The 25,136-nt window shown below is 44.4% G+C and overlaps 1 non-coding gene across 1 annotated transcript; it reads right to left on the minus strand.

The window, feature by feature from the left end:
- Nucleotides 1-1,702: 1,702 nt before the first annotated feature.
- trnaa-agc lies at nt 1,703-1,777 on the minus strand. Its single transcript has one exon. It is a non-coding gene; the product is annotated as a tRNA-Ala (tRNA).
- Nucleotides 1,778-25,136: the final 23,359 nt, after the last annotated feature.

Genomic DNA, 25,136 nt, shown 5'->3' on the forward strand with positions numbered 1-25,136 from the left:
GGGTTCGTTTCCCACGGGGGACCAGTATGAAAATGTATGCACTCACTAACTGTAAGTCGCTCTGGATAAGAGCGTCTGCTAAATGACTAAAATGTAAATGTAATTTCCAGTATAAACAGGAGGGGGAGAGGGGCCATCCCTGGCTTGTGCCCCTTTCTTAAGCAATTTCATCAGATAATGTATTACTTTTGTAAATTTTTGCTTTAGGACATTCATACAATATTTTTATAAAATGTATTGTTTCAGCTGGAAAGTTGAAAGCTTCCAAAGTGTTTAATAGACGGTCGAAAGCCTTTTCGGCATCAACAGCATTTATTTGTAAATCTATGTCTTGTTTTTTTGTATATTGTATTAAACTGAAACATGTTCTTGTATTTGTTTGTAAGTGTCTATTTTTAATAAACTCTGTTTGATTGATATGTATCAAGTCTGGTAAGACTTCTGCCATTATATTGCTTATAAGCTTTGTTATTATTTTATTGTCACAATTTATTAAACTATAATCAGCAGGGCACTCTCCAGATTTTCCTGGTATTAATATAACTGAAATAACTGTTTGATATGGAACAAGGAAGTATTGAATTGAGTGACGTCATTTGACGTGTGTTGTATAATAGGGGGGCTACTTTGCCAGAAATGTTGAATAGAATTCTATGGGAAAGCCATCCATTCCTTGTGCTTTTCTCCATGCGAATGTTTTAACAGTATTTAATATTTATTCTTGGGTGATCTCTACTTTTAGTGATTATTTTTATCTGCTGATAATTGCTTCAGCGTTGTTGAGTCTAAGAAGGCTACAAGATCCGTCCAACTGTTGTTTAATTTTCATAGAAGCTTTTGACATTAATCGCATTGTTGTTTCTAATTACCACTTTTGTATCTTTAAAAAATATAACTGGTTTAGCATGTATTTATTTTGTGAGATATGCTAGATATTTACCAGGTATATTTGCCATTAAGTAGTATCCTTTATTGTGCTTTAATTTGGTTTAACCTGTAGTTGTTGGCTCTATTCAAAAGAAAAAGATTGTATCCCTGCTTCCCATAATTTCAAAGCGAAAACAGGTTTTTAAACATTTTTGCTAATTTATTAAAAATAAAAACAGAAATACCTTATTTACATACGTATTCAGACCCTTTGCTATGAGACTCGAAATTGAGCTCAGGTGCATCCTGTTTCCATTGATCATCCATGAGATGTTTCTACAACTTGACTGGAGTCCACCTGTGGTAAAATCAATTGATTGGTTTGGAAAGGCACACACCTGTCTATATAAGGTCCCACAGTTGACAGTGCATTGTCCGTAGAGCTCCGAGACAGGATTATGTTGAGGCACAGATCTGGGGAAGGGGGAATCGAGGGAAAGATGAACGGAGCAAAGTACAGAGAGATCCTTGATGAAAACCTGCTCCAGAGCGCTCAGGACCTAAGCACACAACCAAGACAATTTAGGAGTGGCTTCGGGACAAGTCTCTGAATGTCCTTGAGTGACCCAGCCAGAGCCCGGACTAGAACCTGATCGAAAATCTCTGGAGAGACCTGAAAATAGCTGTGCAGCAACGCTCCCCATCCAACCTGACAGAGCTTAAGAGGATCTGCAGAGAAGAATGAGAGAAACTCCCCAAATACATTTTAGTCATTTAGCAGATGCTCTTATCCAGAGCTACTTACAGTTAGTGAGTGCATAAATTTTTTCATACTGGCCACCCGTGGGAATCGAACCCACAACCCTGGTGTTGCTAGCACCATGCTCTACCAACTGAGCTACAGGAGAGCTACAGGTGTGCCAAGCTTGTAGTGTCATACCCAAGAAGACTCAAGGCTGTACTTATGTAAATGTAATATTTCAGTATATTATTATTAATACATTTGCAAAAAATTCTAAAAACCAGTTTTTGCTTTGTCGTGGGGTATTGTGTGTAGATTGATGAGGGAAAAACAAAACAATTTAATCCATTTTAGAATAAGGCTGTCACGTAACAAAATGTGGAAAAAGTCAAGGGGTCTGAATAATTTACGAATGCACTGTATATATATAAACTCAAAAGTACTAGCACCTGCATAATTAATCTGTACTTCCAGCATGTGAGCCAGTACTCCTGTGAGGGGTTAAACTTAACTGTGCCTTAGCCTGGCTGCTGATTCAAAGAGACTGAGTAATAAGGACTGTGAAATGGCCTCCTCTCCTCTTCTCTTCTGTTCCGTGACGTGAAGGGTCCACTTCTCCTGCTCTCCTTCTTCAGACAATGGCCAATGAGGCCAGACATGTGAAAACACAGGGCCTCCACGGTAATGTAGTTATAATGCTAATAAAGAGACAGGCTGTCAGGGCCAATAACTCAGCAGGGTCACTGGTCAGCCTCTGATGGGAAAGGATGTCCGCCTGCCTGAATGTCTGTCTGTCTGCCTATCCGCCTGCCTGCCTGCCTGCCTGCCTGTCCGTCTGTCCGTCTGCCTGTCTGTCTATCCCCATGTCTGTCTTGTCTGCAGAATGCTCCTCTTTCCACTATATTTATAACCCTGGGGTGAAAACTCAGTTGTCAAAATAAAAACGGCAATTTATTCTGAAAATGGAAATAAAAACAAAGGGGGCGGGGGAGATGTGCAAACAAACACTTCAGGAAGGAACACATGGTCGGCTTTTCCGGATAAATTCTAATCCAAACCAAAACAGACAGCTGCCCTTCTGACCCCAGCTTTGTCATGGCAACGCCAGGGCCGTATTCAAAAGGAGTCTTAGAGCAGGAGTTCTGATCTAGGATCAGTTTGACCTTTAAGATTACATGGGTAGGGGGGGACCTGGACACTCCCACTGAGACACTTTGTGAATACAGGCCCAGCCTAGGACTCATGAAGTCACAAACCAGCAAGACGGAGGCAGCAGCCCTTAGTGGAGACAGGAGGGAGAGTGAGAAACAGACTAAGTACCTCAGGAGTAATTATGATACAGTTTCACAAGTTTATGTCAATTATATGGTAGTGAATTACCACAGGTATAACTACCATACCTGTACCACACACAATGGGAAGTAAGTAGAATTACATTAAGTTGTACAGCAAAAGGTGCTACGAAAACTGTGAAAGGTTAGCTTTTGAATAGTAACAAATAGTGATCATTTATTTCACAATTCTGATCATTTAATAAAATGTTGTTCAAATGTTTCAACACTAAGAAAGATGTCAAATGAAAAATGAAAAACACAAACCTTTCTTCTTCCTTCAAGTTTATGGGCTAGCATTATGCTAAGCGCCTTGGGCCGTTTGGCAAAGGATTACAGTATAGTTAATGGAAAACATGAACTAACAGCAAATAACAGTATCCTTGTGTTTGTTATGAACCCTTCTCTCTGTATATAATTGGGGGATTTTCCCAACATGATTTCCCAGCTGTCAATAAACATCAGTGATGTTATTATAAAGTACTTTAATGCACTGTGTCAGTCAGTCGGGGTCCCCTCGTGGCCCTATAGGACCTCTGGGTATCACACTGAATTAATTTCAGACTAAATAAATTGGATATACACTATTTTGGGGCTCAGTGTGCTAAATTCACCAACCAGGCATTTGAATCAAATACCTATAGTATTTCCATAAACAGCCAGGTCTGTGGAGTAGAGAGTGGAGTGTGGCTCAGTTGGTAGAGCATGGCACTTGCAACGCTAGGGTTGTGGGTTCGATTCCCACGGGGGACCAGTGTGAAAACATTAGCAAATGCGTGCACTCACTACTGTTTGTCGTTCTTGATTAGAGTGTCTGCTAAATGACTAAAATGTTAATGTACTACATTCACAACCTGAGAGATATGCTGACTTTATGTGCATGTTAAGAGGCCTGCGTATCACATTAGCCATCATTCCTTTCGCCCATAAAGAAGACAGTGTTAAATCTCTGTCATTGAGGCTTGCTGAAGACAGACAGACCAGGGCCCCAAGAGGCTGAAGGCAGCAGGAGTGTGCTGTACTGGTCCCCCCAGGGCCCCCTCCCTCCCCCTCTCTCTCTCTCGCAGCCCTCCAGCCTCTGTCTGGCATCAGCTTGGGAAGGCATCAGTGAGAGCTGGTTTGTGGCTGGCTATTGAAACACATGCAGCAGACAGGTGGTCTTTCACTTTCCTCCTCTGTCTCTCTCTGCACATCTGGAGCAAGCTGGTGGGCGAAGCAGGAGAGAGAGGGAAAGAGAGAGTGAAACAGACAGAGAGAAAGAAAGAAAGAAGAGAAAGAGTGCAAAAGACAGACAACGAGGGAGAAAGAACAGAAGCGGTAAAGACGAGAGAGAAAGAAAGTGAAAGACAGCACTGTTGCTTCCAGCCCAAGGACTGGTAGTTGAAGCAGAAAGTGCAGCTGCAGTCTTGATGACAAATCATTTCCCAGATACTGCTCATTTCTAAAAGCCAGGAAATTTCCACTCGATTCATGTGTTGGATCTGATTACCTGTCCACATGCAGAAAATACACTCGAAGCGCACTGCAGGCCTAATTACAGATATGATTGATCCTCATGCACCAAACATCAGTCACACACCCTTGGCAAACACTACACCCGCTACACCCCTCAAACTCCTCCTAAAGTGGAGAAAATAAGGAAAACTGTTGAGGGGGGAAAAGAGTAATAGCTGGAACTTAACACATATCTCAGATTCCTTATTCATATAAATAACATTTATGTGAGCTGAATTAAATAAATACAATAAAAGAGAAGTCCAGGCCCTTGAACTTTATTTGTTCTGGGCTACCTAGTGGGCAGAGTACCTCTGACTGACTCCCAGTGTCTTTCTTCATCTATGTGTGTTGGAGAGGGCTTCACAGGAGCACGCTGGTATGTTACACAGGGGAGAGATTCTTCTCTCTCGCAGGCAGCTGTGCAAATCTCCCTGCATGGGGAGGGAGAGTGGAGAGTTTCAGCACTACACCACCCCTGGACCATGGCCTCGCTCATACCCCGGGATGGATCTAATCTCAGCCCACAGCAGCGCCTCCGCCCGCCAAAACCAACAGCCGCCCTCTGGCCCTCCACGCTCCTGTGGCACGTGGCTCCTGATTCTAACCCAGGGTGGGGTTGCAGGGTGTGGGGTAACGTCATGTCAGTGCCCCTGACCCCTGGTTCTCCTCCAGTCAGTCTCCAGTTCAGTTTCTCCTCTCACCCGCCCAGCCGGCTCCTGGCTTCAGCATCAAAAGGCCCCACAGTGCAGACTGGAGGAACACTATAGGCCCTCTCCAGCCTCATTGTTTTTTTCTCGTTAGCAGAAAGGGGCAGGAGTGTGTGTGGGGTCAAACGTTCAGGACATACAGTTACACAAAGTTCAGCAACAGAGAATGAGAAACAAAGGGAAGAAAGAAAAGCAGAGGTGCCTCGGCTTACTGGTGGACCACTGACTGCCAGTCACAAAGGAGGAGGAGGGAAACAGCTCTCCCTTTTCTCTATCAGGAAAGAAAATATGTTTTGTCCCACAATACAGGCCTACCTATTCTACTACCTGAGCAGCATCAACTGGAACAACAAGACTGGGATCATACAGTATTCACATATAATGTCAATTTTGTACTATTGGTGTAGAGAAAAAATACTGTAATGTAGAAAACTTCCTGGTCAACACTAAAAAGTCAAAAGGACTTAAGATCGTGATAAAGAGGATTATTCATTTAAGCATAATAATGTGGTATGTAGTCTATTGCTTTTTAGCTGTCTGCTCAAGACATAAGTAGTGACACTGATGTTCCTCTGGGCTTAAAGACTCAAAAGTTCACCACAGTAATTTCCACTTGCAGAGGTCAAGTTCTTTTCAAATGTGACATTCTTTGTAAAATATTTGAGCAATTCTTTGAATGTGTCTGGAAACATCCATTTATGGATCTGACCTCTAGAAATAGACCAGTTCCTATCAAAACAATGGCATGCTCATCTAACACTGATAAAATGCCGATCAGATGAGCTCATTCTGCTGTGTGTGTGTGTGTGAGAGAGAGAGAGAAAGAGCGAGCGAGAGAGAGAGACAAGTAAAAGTGCAGGGGATTGAAGTTTGGTCACCAAAAGGACAGGCGACTGACGTCAGCACACCATTCATGTTTGGTGTGAGTTTCCTGGTCTGTTGGTTTCTACAGTATTGGGGAGGGGGGGGTTAATTTCTCATTGTTTGTTAGAAACAGCCCACTGGGCACACACTGGTTGAATCACGTTGTTTCCACGTCATTTCAATGAAATTACGTTGAACCAATGTGGAATAGACTGTGCACAGTGGGAGGGAAGAGAATAGCCTCTCTCACACACATAGTATCAGAGGACAGCTTTGAGATCAGTGGCTTGAACTAAGAACATTAATCAAATTACATTTAATAGATCATTAAAAAAAGTTTGTGATTTTAAATACCCACTTAAAACTGTTTGCTTTTTTCAACCGAGAAGGTCGGTTGAAAAAAGAAAACTGTTTTAAGTGGGTGTTTAAAATCACAAACTTTTTTCATTATCTATGACCTTCTCCTTTGGTCAAATTCCTGTGCTTAAACTTTGACAAAGATCATCAATTGATAAGACAATTGTGAAAAAGTAGAACATATTCTGCATCTCTCGAGCAACAACCCTAAAAGCCCTCCACACTTCTTCCTGACCTGCTTTTTCTCTCCCCTTCACTTCCCTTTCTCTGTCTCCCTCTCTCTTTCTCTACCTCCCTTCCTTCCTCCCCTCCCTCCCTCCCTCTCTCTCTCTCTCTCTCTCTCTACTTCATTCCTTCTCTCTCTCTCTCTCTCTCTCTCTCTCTCACTCTCTCTCTGCCTCTCTCTCCTTCCCTGTGGACTTTGACAACGTCCCTCTTATTGTAAACCATTCATCTGTTTTATGCTGCGCTGGGACATAAATCACGAGCTCTGATGCCTCCAGCATTCTTTCCCCTGGCCAATGAGCTGGAGATGAGGTGATTTAATATCACAGGGTGCTTTGTAGTGTGCTTTGTCACTGACAGCTCCCTCTGCACCCTCCACTCTGACACTAACCGCTAATGCTAACTCCAGCCCACAGCTGGATAGAGCCTGGTGTGGCAGGGAGAGGTGGGGAGGGGAGAGAGGTGGAGGGGGGCAGGGGAGAGAGGTGGAGGGGTACAGGGGAGAGGGCTGTAGAGGTAAAGGGATAGAGGAGCAGAGGGGATGGGGCACAACTGAATACAGAGGTGTGGAGGCATTATCTACAATGCATTTTGTCCACTTCTGACAGTGAAAGCTGGACTGTGTGTGTCCACTGCCACTCACAAGGACAAGACGTCCTAGGCCTACAAGCAGCTACATAGCAGGGAGCAGAAATGGGTGGAAAACACATTAGCTAGTTAGATCAGTGTTTTTGGATGATGTATTTGTATTTGTATTGGTGATGTCACTAAGGACACTATGAAGTTAAGGGAGTGACAGAATGACATGAGCTCCCTGTGATGACGTCACGCAGTCACGCAGATGCCACCCTTTCCCTTCCCCTCCAAATAAACCCATACTTCACCATGTACCCACATCCACCATGGCGACAACAGTGTGCATGCTACGCCATGCCCCGAGACCTTATGCCAAAGAGGTGCCCTGCCCGGTGCACGTCCTCTCCAACCCTCAATGCCAGAGAGGGGCTAAACCATTTCCATTTAAATCATGCCAACCAGATGCCTATACATCAGGCCAAGAGTATGCACTCCACATCAGAGTAAATTACTAAAATACATTGTAGAGGCTTAGAGGCATCCATTCTAGAAATACCATGGTCACACTATATCTAAAGTATCTGCAATACCTAAGGGGGACAGTCTGCAGCCCTTGTCAATGCAATTTCCCCTGTAACATTTAAATCAAATCAAATCAATGTTTATTGGTCACGTACATATATTTGCAGATGTTATCGCAGGTGCTGTGAAATGCTTGTGTTTTTAGCTCCAACAGCGCAGTAATACGTCGCAATAAAAAACAATACATACACTACATTACCAAAAGTATGTGGACACCTGCTCGTCGAACATCTCATTCCAAAATCATAGGCATTAATATGGAGTTGGTCGCCCTTTGCTGCTATAACAGCCTCCACTCTTCTGGGAAAGCTTTCCACTAGAAGTTGGAATATTGCTGCGGGGACTTGCTTCCATTCAGCCACAAGAGCATTAGTGAAGTCGGGCACTGATGTTGGGCGATTAGGCCTGGCTCGCAGTTGGCGTTCCAATTCATCTCAAAGGTGTTCGATGGGGTTGAGGTCAGGGCTCTGTTCAGGCCAGTCAAGTTCTTCCACACCTCGCTTTGTGCATGGGGACATTGTCATGCTAAAACAGGAAAGGGCCTTCCCCAAACTGTTGCCACAAAGTTGGAAGCACATAATTGTCTAGAATGTCATTGTATGCTGTAGCGTTAAGATTTCCCTTCACTGGAACTAAGGGGCCTAGCCCGAACCATGAAAAACAGCCCCAGACGATTATTCCTCCTCCACCAAACTTTACAGTTGAGTATGCATTCGGGCAAGTAGCGTTCTCCTGGTATCCGCCAAACCCAGATTCTTCTGTCGAACTGCCAGATGGTGAAGTGTGATTCATCACTCCAGAGTCCAATGGCGGCAAGCTTTACACCACTACAGCTGACACTTGGCATTGCGCATGGTGATCTTAGGCTTGTGTGCGGCTGCTCGGCCATGGAAACCCATTTCATGAAGCTCCCGACGAACAGTTATTGTGCTGACGTTGCTTCCAGAGGCAGTTTGGAAGTTAGTAGTGAGTGTTGCAACCGAGGACAGACAATTTTTACGCGTTACGTGTTTCAGCACTCGGCGATCCGGTTCTGTGAGCTTGTGTGGCCTAACACTTCGCGGCTGAGCCGTCGTTGCTCCTAGATGTTTCCACTTCACAATAACAACACTTACAGTTGACCGGGGCAGCTCTAGCAGGGCAGCAATTTGATGAACTGACTTGTTGGAAAGGTGGCATCCTTTGACGGTGCCACGCTGAAAGTCACTGAGCTCTTCAGTAAGGGCATTCTACTGCCAATGTTTGTCTATGGAGATTGCATGGCTGTGTGTTCGATTTTATACACCTGTCAGCAACGGGTGTGGCTAAAATAACTGAATCCATTGAAGGGGTGTCCACATACTTGTGTATACATAGTGTGTGGATATATACTGCAAAATTGGCTAGGAGCTAGAAACAGGGCGACCGTGTCCATCGGCGCCATCTTGTTGAAAAAAACTAACACTAACTGAATAGCATGTATTGACAACCGCCATAGAACAACGATCAGTGGCAGACATACCTTTGCCTATACCAAAGCATCTACTTTTCCTACTAGCCTTGAGTGTTAGTAAGATGATCAAGGCTTTCCATATACTGTGGTTTGTATTCAGGGGGACTGAGAGCAGATTAGGCATGGGGCTGCTGTATGAGCTGAGGCCAGACCAGGCCTCTGATCATCTGATTCCAGAACTGTTACTAAGAGCTGAGCCAGTCAAATCATCTACTGGTGTGGACATTTCTCTTTTGTGAACTGAGGTTTATCAATGAATCATTGAAGTATGCATGAACATAAACACAACACAGTTAATAGACTATTATGACAATCTAAAACAAAATAGGAACACCAGCAAGAGGAGTTTGTGAATAACAAAGTAGAGTGGACAGCATAACGTGATCTGAAAGTACAACATGTTCCTGCTGCAGGGGGACACATTCATCACAGATGACAGGTCACACATACTACCGTTACATCAGCAGAGTGTGTGTGTGGGTGAGAGAGAGAGAGAGAGTGTGTGTAAAGCATGTGAGTGTTGGGAGTGAGAGAAATTAACCAATCAAGAGCCATAAAATAATCAGGCATTTTGGTAATTCTCTCATGCTTCTAATCTTCCTCCATGCATCCTTATACAAAGCCTCTAAGACATGTGTTACATATGTTCTGGTATTGCCCCATAGTGGTTCACTTTTGGGCAAAAGTACAAGAATGTTTACTCCCTGTTTTACACAATTCCACAAAGAGTTATGGATGATTATGGGGGATTTAAGGTACAGATGTAACACGATATACAATCTCTTGATTATGCTGGGGAAGGTTTTCATTTTTAAAACTCAGAAAACAAATATGTTAGTATTGGACTCCTTCAAAATAACTGTGAAACACTATTATACACTAGAAGGATCGATAGCAAAGGAAAATGGGAGGCCTAAAGATTTTACTGACAAGTGGGACCGAATTATACATCAATACTCAAGAGGGATGGGCCTGACTTCATAGATAAAGGAAAGGTTGAAGTTAAACATACTCTGATTGGCAGTCATATGACAATTCTAGTTTTTTGTTTTGTTGTTGAGTTAATGTATCTATTGTTGTTGTTTAGATTTTTTGTATGTCATTTCTGTTTATGTCCTTTTGTAGTTTGTTAGGGTAATTGTTTGTGTGTGGGTGTGATATTTTCCCCTGTTTGTTTGCTTTGTGTGTCCACCACACTGGGATAGCGGGGTGAAAAGGGAGGGGTGTTCTGGAGGAAGTATGGAGTGTAGTTTGGGGAACCATGAACTATTAGCTCTCACTTCACTATTGTGGAATGGTTACAGTGAGGGAAAAAAAGTATTTGATCCCCTGCTGATTTTGTACGTTTTCCCACTGACAAAGAAATTATCAGTCTATAATTTTAATGGTAGGTTTATTTGAACAGTGAGAGACAGAATAACAACAACAAAAATCCAGAAAAACGCATGTCAAAATTGATATAAATTGATTTGCATTTTAATGAGGGAAATAAGTATTTGACCCCCTCTCAATCAGAAAGATTTCTGGCTCCCAGGTGTCTTTTATACAGGTATCAAACTGAGATTAGGAGCACACTCTTAAAGGGAGTGCTCCTAATCTCAGCTTGTTACCTGTATAAAAGACACCTGTCCACAGAAGCAATCAATCAATCAGATTCCAAACTCTCCACCATGGCCAAGACCAAAGAGCTCTCCAAGGATTTCAGGGACAAGATTGTAGACCTACACAAGGCTGGAATGGGCTACAAGACCATCGCCAAGCAGCTTGGTGAGAAGGTGACAACAGTTGGTGCGATTATTCGCAAATGGAAGACTGTCAATCTCCCTCGGCCTGGGGCTCCATGCAAGTTCTCACCTCGTGGAGTTGCAATGATCATGAGAATGGTGAGGAATCAGCCCAGAACTACACGGGAGGATCTTGTCAATGATCTCAAGGCAGCTGGGACCATAGTCACCAAGAAAACAATTGGTATCACACTACGCCGTGAAGGACTGAAATCCTGCAGTGCCCGCAAGGTCCCCCTGCTCAAGAAATCACATATACAGGCCCGTCTGAAGTTTGCCAATGAACATCTGAATGATTCAGAGGAGAACTGGGTGAAAGTGTTGTGGTCAGATAAGACCAAAATTTAGTTATTTGGCATCAACTCAACTCGCCGTGTTTGGAGGAGGAATGCTGCCTATGACCCCAAGAACACCATCCCCACCGTCAAACATGGAGGTGGAAACATTATGCTTTGGGGGTGTTCTTCTGCTAAGGGGACAGGACAACTTCACCGCATCAAAGGGACGATGGACGGGGCCATGTACCATCAAATCTTGGGTGAGAACCTCCTTCCCTCAGCCAGGGCGTTGAAAATGGGTCGTGGATGGGTATTCCAGCATGACAATGACCCAAAACACACGGCCAAGGCAACAAAGGAGTGGCTCAAGAAGAAGCACATTAAGGTCCTGGAGTGGCCTAGCCAGTCTCCAGACCTTAATCCCATAGAAAATCTGTGGAGGGAGCTGAAGGTTCGAGTTGCCAAACGTCAGCCTCGAAACCTTAATGACTTGGAGAAGATCTGCAAAGAGGAGTGGGACAAAATCCCTCCTGAGATGAGTACAGAAAAGACAGAAATGCCAATGGTGGAAGTGTTGCTGTTTATATTCAGAACCACATTCCTGTAAAGCTTAGAGAGGATCTCATGTTGAAGTAATATGGCTACAGGTTCATCTGCCTCACCTAAAGCCTATTCTTGTAGGAAGCTGCTATAGATCACCAAGTGCTAACAGTCAGTATCTGGATAACATGAGTGAAATGCTTGATAATGTATGTGATATCAACAGAGAGGTATTTTCTCGGTGATTTAAATATTGACTGGCTTTCATCAAGCTGCCCACTCAAGAAAAAGCTTCAAACTGTAACCAGTGCCTGCAACTTGGTTCAGGTTATCAGTCAACCTACCAGGGAAGTTACAAACAGCACAGGAATGAAATCATCAACATGTATTGATCACATCTTTACTAATGATGCAGAAATTAGCTTGAAAGCAGTATCCAGATCCATCGGATATAGTGATCACAATATAGTAGCCATATCTCGGAAAACCAAAGTTCCAAAGGCTGGACCTAATATAGTGTATGAGAGGTTATACTATAAGTTTTGTAGTGATTCCTATGATGTTGATGTAAAGAATATTTGCTGGTCCGTGGTGTGTAATGAGGAGCAAACAGACGCTGCACTTGACACATTACGAAATTACTTATCCCAGTTACTAATAAGCATGCACTCATTAAGAATATGACTGTAAAAACTGTTAAATCCCTGTGGATTGATGAGGAATTTAAAAATTGTATGCTTGAGAGGGATGAGGTAAAGGGAATGGAAAATAGTCTGGCTGCACAACCGATTAGCAAACGTACTGCAAATAAAAAAATAATGTGACTAAACTGAATAAAAAGAAGAAGAAACTACACTATGAAACAAAGATAAATGGCATAAAGAATGATAGTAAAAAAGCTTTGGAGTACCTAAAACTAAATCTTGAGAAAAAAGGCAAACTCGGCTCCATCGTTCATTGAATCAGATGGCTCATTCATCACAAAACTGACTGATATTGCAACTACTTTAATGATTTTTTTCATTGGCAAGATTAGCAAACATAGGTATGACATGCCAGCAACAAACGCTGACACTACACATCCAAGTATATCTGACCAAATTATGAAAGACAAACATTATAATTTTGAATTGAGTAAAGTGAGTGTGGAAGAGGTGAAACAATTATTTTTGTCTATCAACAATGACAAGCCACCGGGGTCTGACAACTTGGATGGAAAAGTACTGAGGATAATAGCGGACGATATTGCCACTACTATTTGTCATATCTTCAATTTAAGCCCACTAGAAAGTGTGTACCCTCAGGCCTGGAGGGAAGCAAAAGTCATTCCACTACCTAAGAATAGTAAAGCCCCCTTTACTGGCTCAAATAGCCGACCAATCAGCCTGTTACCAACCCTTAGTAAAGTTTTGGAAAAAATTGTGTTTGACCAGATACAATGCTATTTTACAGTAAACAAATTTGAACACAGACTTTCAGCACTCTTATAGGGAAGGACATTCAACAAGCACTTACATAAATGACTGATGATTGGCTGAGAGTTATATGTGGGGGCTGTTTTGTTAGACTTCAGTGCGGCTTTTGACATTATCGATCACAGTCTTCTGCTGGAAAAACGTATGTGTTATGGCTTTACACCTCTTGATATATTGTGGCTAAAGAGTTACCTGTCTAACAGAACACAAGGGTGTTCTTTAATGGAAGCCTCTCCAACATAATCCAGGTAGAATCAGGAATTCCCCAGGGCAGCTGTCTAGGCCCCTTACTTTTTTCAATCTTTACTAACGACATGCCACTGGCTTTGAGTAAAGCCAGTCTGTCTATGTATGTGGATGACTCAACACTATACACGTCAGCTACTACAGCGACTGAAATGACTGCAACACTTAACAAAGAGCTGCAGTTAGTTTCAGAATGGGTGGCAAGGAATAAGTTAGTCCTAAATATTTCAAAAACTAAAAGCATTGTATTTGGGACAAATCATTCACTAAACACTAAAATTCAACTAAATATTGTAATAAATAATGTGTAAATTGAGCAAGTTGAGGTGACTAAACTGCTTGGAGTAACCCTGAATTGTAAACTGTCATGGTCAAAACATGTTGATACAACAGTAGCTAAGATGGGGAGAAGTCTGTCCATAATAAAGTGCTGCTTTACCTTCTTAACAGCACTATCAACAAGGCAGGTCCTACAGGCCCTAGTTTTGTCACACCTAGACTACTGTTCAGTCATGTGGTCAGGTGCCACAAAGAGGGACAATTAGTGAGAGGTATTGACATGTTGAGTGCACTGAGCTGTCTGTTTGAACTACTGGCACACAGCTCGGACACCCATGCATACCCCTACGTGAGAATGCTATTCATTGACTACAGCTCAGCATTCAACACCATAGTGCCCTCTAAGCTCATCACTAAGCTAAGGATCCTGGGACTAAACACCTCCCTCTGCAACTGGATCCTGGACTTCCTGACGGGCCGCCCCCAGGTGGTAAGGGTAGGTAACAACACATCTGCCACACTGATCCTCAACACGGGGGCCCTCAGGGGTGCGTGCTCAGTCCCCTCCTGTACTCTCTGTTCACCCATGACTGCATGGCCAGGCACGACTCCAACACCATCATTAAGTTTGCCGACGACACAACAGTGGTAGGCCTGATCACCGACAACGATGAGACAGCCTATAGGGAGGAGGTCAGAGATTTGGCCGTGTGGTGCCAGGACAACAACCTCTCCCTCAACGTGACCAAGACAAAGGAGATGATTGTGGACTACAGGAAAAAAAAGAGGACTGAGCACGCCCCCATTCTCATCGACGGGGCTGTAGTGGAACAGGTTGAGAGCTTCAAGTTCCTTGGTGTCCACATCACCAACGAACTATCATGGTCCAAACACACCAAGACAGTCGTAAAGAGGGCACGACAAAGCCTATTCCCCCTCAGGAGACTAAAAAGATTTGGCATGGGTCCTCAGATCCTCAAAAAATTCTACAGCTGCACCATCGAGAGCATCCTGACTGGTTGCATCACCGCCTGGTATGGCAACTGCTTGGCCTCTGACCGCAAGGCACTACAGAGGGTAGTGCGTACGGCCCAGTACATCACTGGGGCAAAGCTCCCTGCCATCCAGGACCTCTATACCAGGCGGTGTCAGAGGAAGGCCCTCAAAATTGTCAAAGACTCCAGCCACCCTAGTCATAGACTGTTCTCTCTGCTACTGCACGGCAAGCGGTACCGGAGTGCCAAGTCTAGGTCCAAAAGACTTCTCAACAGCTTCTACCCCAAGCCATAAGACTCCTGAACAGCTAATCATGGCTACCCGGACTATTTGCACTGCCCCCCACCCCATCCTTTTTACGCTGCTGCTACTCTGTTAAGTATTTATGCATAGTCACTTTAACTCTACCCACATGTACATATTACCTCAACTACCTCAACTAGCCGGTGCCCCCGCACATTGACTCTGCAACGGTACCCCCTGTATATATAGCCTCCCTACTGTCACTTTATTTTACTGTATATATAGCCTCCCTACTGTCACTTTATTTGACTTCTGCTCTTTTTTTCTCAACACTTTTTTTGTTGTTGTTTTATTCTTACTTTTTTTGTTTAAAATAAATGCACTGTTGGTTAAGGGCTGTAAGTAAGCATTTCTCTGTAATGTCTGCACCTGTTGTATTCGGCGCATGTGACCAATAAAATTTGATTTGATTTGATTTGATTTGATGCCACCAGAGGTGTCTTCACAGTCCCCAAGTCCAGAACAGACTATGGGAGGTGCACAGTACTACATAGAGCCATGACTACATGGAACTCTATTCCACATCAAGTAACTGATGCAAGCAGTAAAATTTGATAAAAAAAACAGATAAAAATACACCTTTTGGATCAGCGGGGACCGTGAAGCAACACAAACATAGGCACAGACACATGCATACACACACATGACAACATACACACTATACACACGTACACATGGATTTTGTGTTGTAGATATGTGATAGTGGAGTAGGGGCCTGAGGCCACACACCTAGTGTGTTGTGAAATATGTTATGAATGTATTGTAATGTTTCTAAAATTGTATAACTGCCTTAATTTTGCTGGACCCCAGGAAGAGTAGCTGCTGCATTGGCAGCAGCTAATGGGGATCCATAATAAATACAAATACAAATGGAGGTAGTCCCCTGCTAGCTGACTGACTGTGAGAACCAGTGAGGTTTACTGCTGAGAACAGGGTTCTTTTCTCTGCCGTTTTCATGCTTTCAGTTCTCATGAAAGCCACAAAGACAACCATGAAGCCCTCTTGGAGCCTAGGCCCTGGGGTTGCTCAACACTCCAGCGCCATAATAAGCGGTTGGTTCAGAGCCACAAACATACACAAGGGGGCTGGTGCTTAGCGTGTTATACGGCCTGGCGGGCCAGCCTTGTAATTGGGCCTAATTAAAAGGAGAGAGGAGCATCTTCTCAGCTTCAGCTGTCTGCCTGCAGGAAGTAGTAAAGTAGTCTCTCTTTCTTTCTCTCTTTACCCCCCTTCTCTCTCTCTGTCCGTCTTCTCTCTCTCTGTCCCCCTCTCTCTCTTTCTTTCTCTCTTTACCCCCTTTCTCTCTCTCTGTCCGTCTTCTCTCTCTCTGTCCCCCTCTCTCTCTTTCTTTCTCTCTTTACCCCCTTTCCTCTCTCTCTGTCCGTCTTCTCTCTCTCTGTCCCCCCTCTCTCTCTTTCTTTCTCTTTACCCCCTTTCTCTCTCTCTGTCCATCTTCTCTCTCTCTGTCCCCCTCTCTCTCTTTCTTTCTCTCTTTACCCCCTTTCTCTCTCTCTGTCCATCTTCTCTCTCTCTGTCCCCCTCTCTCTCTTTCTTTCTCTCTTTACCCCCTTTCTCTCTCTCTGTCTGTCTTCTCTCTCTCTGTCCCCCCTCTCTCTCTTTCTTTCTCTCTTTACCCCCCTTTCTCTCTCTCTGTCTGTCTTCTCTCTCTCTGTCCCCCTCTCTCTCTTTCTTTCTCTCTTTACCCCCTTTCTCTCTCTCTGTCCGTCTTCTCTCTCTCTGTCCCCCTCTCTCTCTTTCTTTCTCTCTTTACCCCCTTTCTCTCTCTCTGTCCGTCTTCTCTCTCTCTGTCCCCCTCTCTCTCTTTCTTTCTCTCTTTACCCCTTTCTCTCTCTCTGTCTGTCTTCTCTCTCTCTGTCCCCCCTCTCTCTCTTTCTTTCTCTCTTTACCCCCCTTTCTCTCTCTCTGTCTGTCTTCTCTCTCTCTGTCCCCCTCTCTCTCTTTCTTTCTCTCTTTACCCCCTTTCTCTCTCTCTGTCTGTCTTCTCTCTCTCTGTCCCCCTCTCTCTCTTTCGTGTGCAGCCTGTAATTAGCCAGTTTGCTGTCCGTCTACGGATGCTGCTTAGTGCTTACAGGTTGTTGTCTGTTTCCTCTAGTTCTCATCAACACTAGCTGCATCCCCTAGCTTTAGAACACTCCTCTACTTCCTCCCATACTACTGTTATTCACTGAGTTCCTGTCATTACACTTCATACAGGGGGAATTCACCTAAATAAAACATTTCCAAGCCACCCTTGACTGTCTGGAATCTGGACCCCCTTTGATACTTCACTTCACTGTAGATATCACTTGTTCTTTACGAGGCATTCAATCATTTTTAATTCATGTAGTGAGCATGCGCTTGGCATCATCCAGCCAGCACCTGCCAAGACTGCCATACACTGACTGAACACCGCGGGGTGAACACTGGGCTGACTGAATGCTGCCGGGGCTATTGTTACCTGAGCGTCAGTCGGAGAGTAATCTGAAACAAAACAGCTGCTTTACTGAGTACAGGCTGAAAGGCTAGAGCTAACTACAGGCTGGATGGGGGAGGGGAGCCCAGACCAGCCCAAGTTCATATTCAAGGAGAAAAAAACATCTGTCATTTTCACACACAACAAAAAAATAAGTTATTCCTATGACATTACTATATACTCCTACGAGATACGATTATTACGTTTTTGTTACTTTGGTAACAAAAATGATATTACCCACTGTAGATAAATGAGGTACATAAAATAAAGATTGAATTGAACTGAAAAGAACAGGCCAAAATTATATTCCAAGTTAGTTATTGTATTTACTAATCACCCCAAGACAAACTTTAATTTCCATACGAAAGTACATGATATTTGTGCAACTTAATGTAAGGTGGAACAGCGAACTGAAAGAGATTTAGAGGCAAGAGAAGAAAAGGCAACAGCACAATGTCTCCCTCTGTTCCCTACACCTAAACGGATCCCTCTGTTCCCTACACCTAAACGGATCCCTCTGTTCCCTACACCTAAACGGATCCCTCTGTTCCCTACACCTAAACGGATCCCTCTGTTCCCTACACCTAAACTGTTCCCTACACCTAAACGGATCCCTCTGTTCCCTACACCTAAATGGATCCCTCTGTTCCCTACACCTAAACGGATCCCTCTGTTCCCTACACCTAAACGGATCCCTCTGTTCCCTACACCTAAACTGTTCCCTACACCTAAACGGATCCCTCTGTTCCCTAGACCTAAACGGATCCCTCTGTTCCCTACACCTAAACGGATCCCTCTGTTCCCTACAACTAAACAGATCCCTCTGTTCCCTACAACTAAACAGATCCCTCTGTTCCCTACACCTAAATGGATCCCTCTGTTCCCTACACCTAAACGGATCCCTCTGTTCCCTACACCTAAACGGATCCCTCTGTTCTCTACACCTAAACGAATCCCTCTGTTCCCTACACCTAAACTGTTCCCTCTGTTCCCTACACCTAAACGGATCCCTCTGTTCCCTACACCTAAATGGATCCCTCTGTTCCCTACACGTAAACGGATCCCTCTGTTCCCTACACCTAAACGGATCCCTCTGTTCCCTACACCTAAACTGTTCCCTACACCTAAACGGATCCCTCTGTTCCCTACACCTAAATGGATCCCTCTGTTCCCTACACCTAAACGGATCCCTCTGTTCCCTACACCTAAACGGATCCCTCTGTTCCCTACACCTAAACGGATCCCTCTGTTCCCTAGACCTAAACGGATCCCTCTGTTCCCTACACCTAAACGGATCCCTCTGTTCCCTAGACTAAAACTGATCCCTCTGTTCCCTACACCTAAATGGATCCCTCTGTTCCCTAGACTAAAACTGATCCCGCTGTTCCCTACACCTAAACGGATCCCTCTGTTCTCTAGACTAAAACTGATCCCTCTGTTCTCTACACCTAAACAGATCCCTCTGTTCCCTAGACTAAAACTGCTCCCTCTGTTCCCTAGACTAAAACTGATCCCTCTGTTTCCTACACCTAAATGGATCCCTCTGTTCCCTAGACTAAAACTGATCCCCTTGTTCCCTACACCTAAACGGATCCCTCTGTTCCCTACACCTAAATGGATCCCTCTGTTCCCTACACCTAAACGGATCCCTCTGTTCCCTACACCTAAACGGATCCCTCTGTTCCCTACACCTAAACTGTTCCCTACACCTAAACGGATCCCTCTGTTCCCTACACCTAAATGGATCCCTCTGTTCCCTACACCTAAACGGATCCCTCTGTTCCCTACACCTAAACTGATCCCTCTGTTCCCTACACCTAAACGGATCCCTCTGTTCCCTAGACCTAAACGGATCCCTCTGTTCCCTACAACTAAACAGATCCCTCTGTTCCCTACAACTAAACAGATCCCTCTGTTCCCTACACCTAAATGGATCCCTCTGTTCCCTACACCTAAACGGATCCCTCTGTTCCCTACACCTAAACGGATCCCTCTGTTCTCTACACCTAAACGGATCCCTCTGTTCCCTACACCTAAACTGTTCCCTCTGTTCCCTACACCTAAACGGATCCCTCTGTTCCCTACACCTAAATGGATCCCTCTGTTCCCTACACCTAAACGGATCCCTCTGTTCCCTACACCTAAACGGATCCCTCTGTTCCCTACACCTAAACTGTTCCCTACACCTAAACGGATCCCTCTGTTCCCTACACCTAAACGGATCCCTCTGTTCCCTACACCTAAACGGATCCCTCTGTTCTCTACACCTAAACGGATCCCTCTGTTCCCTACACCTAAACTGTTCCCTCTGTTCCCTACACCTAAACGGATCCCTCTGTTCCCTACACCTAAATGGATCCCTCTGTTCCCTACACCTAAACGGATCCCTCTGTTCCCTACACCTAAACGGATCCCTCTGTTCCCTACACCTAAACTGTTCCCTACACCTAAACGGATCCCTCTGTTCCCTACACCTAAATGGATCCCTCTGTTCCCTAGACCTAAACGGATCCCTCTGTTCCCTACACCTAAACGGATCCCTCTGTTCCCTACACCTAAACGGATCCCTCTGTTCCCTAGACCTAAACGGATCCCTCTGTTCCCTACATCTAAACGGATCCCTCTGTTCCCTAGACTAAAACTGATCCCTCTGTTCCCTACACCTAAATGGATCCCTCTGTTCCCTAGACTAAAACTGATCCCTCTGTTCCCTACACCTAAACGGATCCCTCTGTTCTCTAGACTAAAACTGATCCCTCTGTTCCCTACACCTAAACAGATCCCTCTGTTCCCTAGACTAAAACTGCTCCCTCTGTTCCCTAGACTAAAACTGATCCCTCTGTTTCCTACACCTAAATGGATCCCTCTGTTCCCTAGACTAAAACTGATCCCCTTGTTCCCTACACCTAAACGGATCCCTCTGTTCCCTAGACTAAAACGGCTCCCTCTGTTCTCTAGACTAAAACTGATCCCTCTGTTCCCTAGACTAAAACTGCTCCCTCTGTTCCCTACAATAAAACTGATCCCTCTGTTCCCTAGACTAAAACTGCTCCCTCTGTTCCCTACAATAAAACTGATCTCTCTGTTCCCTACACTAAAACTGATCTCTCTGTTCCCTACACTAAAACTGCTCCCTCTGTTCCCTACACTAAAACTGCTCCCTCTGTTCCCTACACTAAAACTGATCTCTCTGTTCCCTACACTAAAACGGATCCCTCTGTTCCCTAGACTAAAACTGTCCCCTCTGTTCCCTAGACTAAAACTGATCCCTCTGTTCCCTACACCTAAATGGATCCCTCTGTTCCCTAGACTAAAACTGCTCCCTCTGTTCCCTAAACTAAAACGGATCCCTCTGTTCCCTACACTAAAACTGCATCATGTTGACACACTTACTGACATATAGGCTGTTTTACTCGTTCACTAGGAAAGAGAGAGAGCTAGAGAGACAGAGAGAGACAGAGAGAGAGAGAGAGAGAGAGAGAGAGAGAGAGAGAGAGAGAGAGAGAGAGAGAGAGAGAGAGAGAGAGAGAGTGTGTGTGTGTTTTCATTCAGGACATGACTGATTGGTATGTACTCCAGTCAAAAACCATGAATAAAACAAGTACGATGTTATGCTAATTGCTCTGAGTCTGTCTTGCGTATATTCTGACTGTTGGTTTTGGATTAAATTAACCATGGATGCCTGGGATGAAATAACTGCAAATATCATTACCAACAAGGATGGGTATGCATAGACCTACTAGAACAAGCTGTAACTTTCTCCCACACACAGACAATTCATTATTACAGCCTTATTTGAACGTGTTTTTTTTTGGCTCTCCAGGCATTAAAGTGCAGCCAAATGTCCTGTTTTCTCACAAATTCACATCATCCATTTGAGTTCTATCCTGTTCTAGCCAAAAACAGTTACGGACGGGACAGACATGCAGCGGCCATCATTTTCCTAGAGCTCGCTCCACCCCTCCTTCCTAGCCTGGAGAAAAACACACAGACAGACAGGGGGAGGATTCTGCCTTGACCCCTGACCTCTGACCCTTGGCTCCGCTCAGAGGGGTCAACGGGGGGCAGTCTGTCTCTGGGGGGGTCAGCACCTGGATCATTGTACTTAGGGGGGGTGGAGGGGAGGGGGGTGGTTTGGGGTCTGAGGGAGTGGGAGCTGGAGAAATCAATCAGCCACTTAGTTCACCCACTAACCCGCCCCTTCACTTATAGCCTATAGCCCTTGCCTCAGCTGGAGCAAGAGGTCAACTACACAGCTACACTATCAACCATTCTCTCTCTCTCTCTCTCTCTCTCTCTCTCTCTCTCTCTCTCTCTCTCTCTCTCTCTCTCTCTCTCTCTCTCTCTCTCTCTCTCTCTCTCTCTCTCTCTCTCTCTCTCTCTCACACACTCTCTCTCTCACACTCTCACTCCATCCCCCAGCTCTCTTGGAGGAGCTATTTCACTGCTATGTGAGAAACCACAAAAATAGCTGCTGTTGCATTATAGCTCATATCGCAAGCCTATAGTATATTTCACAGATCATCTGTCTCTACAGCAAATAGCGGGTTTGGGTGGGGCTGTCGTATGGATATGGTTTTGAAAACAACGGTATGTTAATTCCAGGGTTTATCACTTTTATAATGTATATTATAAGCACTTGGGCCCATATTCAAGTTAAAATAACAGTGAAATGTTCTGTCTTTTTATTCTTCTGTAAATGAGAAGCTTCAACAAGATCAAATGCTTTGTGCTCTAGGTTAAAAAAGCAGAGACAGGAGATAGTAATAGTGTAATTGTATGTCTGAGAGAAAGGTGCAATTCAATCATTTACCATGAAAAACCACACTGGCAGACAATCAAAGTCTCCGTAAAGATCATGATGAATAAGGAATAATCATTTCAGAATCTGCTTAGACATTGTACTACAGGCATGTACAGTACTTTCATGGTTTATACCCAAAATATGTGGGTAATAAATTGTGGGTAAGTCTGTAACGGAAAACTGTAAATTATTGAGTAATTTGGGGTATTATCAACAGTAAAATACTCTGAAACGTTTTACTGCAGCATACTGTAATTGATGGTGCATTGTGGGAAAATGTTGTGGACGGGGCAAATAATTGCTGTATTTCGAATGGTACTGTAATTCCACCCCACAGAATACAGTACCGTATCTTTGGAGCGCCAAAAACATTTTGACCACTACTGGGTGCATGGTATTGTTGTTTCTGGTTCATAAACATATTTTGTTGCACCCGTGAGTGACAATGCTGTCCCAATTTGGTTACAGTGCCCCATCAATTTGTATAGGGGACAGATTGGGGTGGCAGCAAGTCTTAAACCTTAAATGGTTGCCTGTAAGCTACTGTAAAATTTCACAGTAACCCCTTTACAGTGTATGTACTAGTAGCTGTAATTCAGTGTTTACATGTCACTAGCCTCTCGTGGCAGTACTTATAACCATCAAGACAAGCGTCTAGGAACGAGACACATATTGTATCGCTAACATCATCATTAGGGCATTTCCATATGTTGGACTCGACATATTCAATTACACAGTCATTTATCAAGACACATTTCTTTGCTACAAAAAAAATCCCCTTTGAAAATCAGAACTGCATATGAAGTAGGTATAAAACCATGAAAATGTGCGACAGTGCCGTGTGTTGTTGGCCACAACGCCCTTGCCAGGCAGGGCTATCGCTTACCTCGTCTTCCTATACAGTAGAAGCCAGTGCCAGAGGGAGTCAAACTTTTACATTGTATGACACATGCCCCCATATCACCGACAGCAACTTTGCCAAACGCACACTGATGGAAAATGGGCAAAGGCCCAAAATGCCCCCATAGGGTGTTTCGAAATGGACAAAACACATAAAAGCGACATACACACGCACACACACACCTCAGGGCATACAGGAGCGAGCAAGCCTGTATCGCTGACATATCTCTGCTGTAATAGAATCTGTGGCTACTTGGAAACATGGGCCTTGGGGCTGTTGACAGTTCCCCAGCTCTCGTTGTTGATGAGAGAGACAGATAGCTTGCCATGAAAACAAAACCACAAAGAGGCAGAGAGAGTAACAGAAAAACACAGTGGGGGAGGGGTGAAGAGGTAGAGAAAACCAGCCCAGAGCACCAGGGCCTTGGCTTTCAGGACTGCTTTCTCCCTCCCTCCCTTCACCACACACAGATAGATATATCATTGTTGCCTTACGGCATCCGGTTTCCATTCCTGACATTGCCTTAGCAGTGAGAGTCCTGATACAGGATCTGTCAGTGGCTTTATCTGATATCTGCCTGCCCTTGTTTGTGTCTGACTGTGTCTACCTCTACCTCTACCTCTCTACTTGTCAACCTCTACCCTGTCATGGAGCCAGTCCATCATCCATTAATACATGCATCAGCCCAGACAGGCCAGAACCAGACCCAGCTAGCTGCCTGCCACCCCTGGTTATCAGGCTAATGACCTGCATTTAGGGCAACTATTAGCTGACCCAGCCACTGGACTTACTCCCCAGTTAAATGGGGGCTGTGGGCCAGTGATGGACAGGAGGGTGGGAACCCAATACGCCTCAGTGCTCTGGAGGGGAGCCCAGTGCTGTAGTGCAGTGTTGTCTGCCCCGATCTCTGCTCCGCTCAGCACTCCCATAAGGCCGTGTGGCCGGGATCCAGTTTCTTGAACACACACTCGAGCATAAGAGTGCACAAACACACATACAGACAAAGATTGCACGCACAGGTCCATAGTCATACACACACACACACACACATATGCACACACACAAACACACAATCACACACCGAAAGATGGCACAAATAGACACACATACTCTCTCTCTCTCTGTACTTTCTCTCTCTCTCACACACACACACACTTACACACTTACACACAAACTCAGAACCATAATCTATTGACGGAGAGGTCCTAACAAACTTCTCTTTGTTTTTCTCCCACAAATTGCTAGAGGATGGCCACAGCAAAAACAACACGCAACACAACAGAGAGAGAGAGAGAAAGGGGAACCCAACAAAGCCTGTCAGAATGGGATGCCCATTCATTAAGATAATTAGGGAGAGAGGAGGATGAGAAGGAGGAGTGGAAATAATCTGAGCATAAATCAAAACTATGGGAGAAGACAAGGGTGGTGATAGAGGGATGGAGAGAGGGAGTAGGGTGGGAAGAGAAAGGAGAGGAGTCAGCAGAATGTGGAACCATGGGAAATATGAGTCAGAGAGAGAGAGAGAGAGAGACAGAGAGAGAGAGAGAGAGAGAAAGCAGTGTTATGTGACCTGCTGTACACTCCCCGACTCCCCAAATAAGCAGTACACATCAGCACAAACCAACATCTACTAACATGAGACTCCAAATCACCAACAACTCGGCACATAGAAATTAGAATCAAAATTCTCTCAATGTAGAAACATGACTTTTGTTACTATACTATTTCCAATTATATTTTATTTACATGGAGCTTGATGTACTGTAATTTAATCCTACATTTGTCCAGGAACTTCACCACCAAATGTATTTTCACAA

The sequence above is a fragment of the Coregonus clupeaformis genome, chromosome 19, assembly GCF_020615455.1.
Source record: "Coregonus clupeaformis isolate EN_2021a chromosome 19, ASM2061545v1, whole genome shotgun sequence".
NCBI lineage: Eukaryota > Metazoa > Chordata > Actinopteri > Salmoniformes > Salmonidae > Coregonus > Coregonus clupeaformis.